The sequence below is a fragment of the Odontomachus brunneus genome, unplaced genomic scaffold (assembly GCF_010583005.1).
Source record: "Odontomachus brunneus isolate Ranch 3 - 2012 unplaced genomic scaffold, Obru_v1 Obru_scaffold_172, whole genome shotgun sequence".
Lineage (NCBI taxonomy): Eukaryota > Metazoa > Arthropoda > Insecta > Hymenoptera > Formicidae > Odontomachus > Odontomachus brunneus.
Window position 1 is genome coordinate 433,214 of NW_022639622.1, and position 390 is coordinate 433,603.

Here is a 390-nt window from a genome sequence, read left to right on the forward strand (position 1 = left end):
ATATATATATATATATATATATATATATATATATATATATATATATATATATATATATATATATATATATATATATATGTATTAGATGTTCCGGTTAGGTTTGAGGGATTTTCTATAAAAAAGAAACACGTATTAGAACCTTGAATAAGTTCTCGCTGATTTTTCGTGAAAATTAATGCTTTATTTAAAAAAAGTCGAAAAAACATGTCACTGAAAGTATTGTCCATCGCTAGCCACTACTTTTCCTATCTTTCTGGCAGCATTTGAATTCCAGGTCGGAAAAATGACACGTTTTTTGAGGCTATCCAAGAGTCGATCCATTTTTTGGCATCTTCATAAGAATGGAAGTGCTGCTCAGCCAGGCCATGTGCCATCGATCGGAACAAATAA

At 30.0% G+C, this 390-nt stretch overlaps 1 protein-coding gene across 2 annotated transcripts in view; it reads right to left on the reverse strand.

The window, feature by feature from the left end:
* The window catches only part of LOC116851341 (vacuolar protein sorting-associated protein 45), a 132,174-nt gene that overhangs the window by 3,420 nt on the left and 128,364 nt on the right, over positions 1-390 (reverse strand). The gene's annotated exons all lie outside the window — the stretch shown is intronic.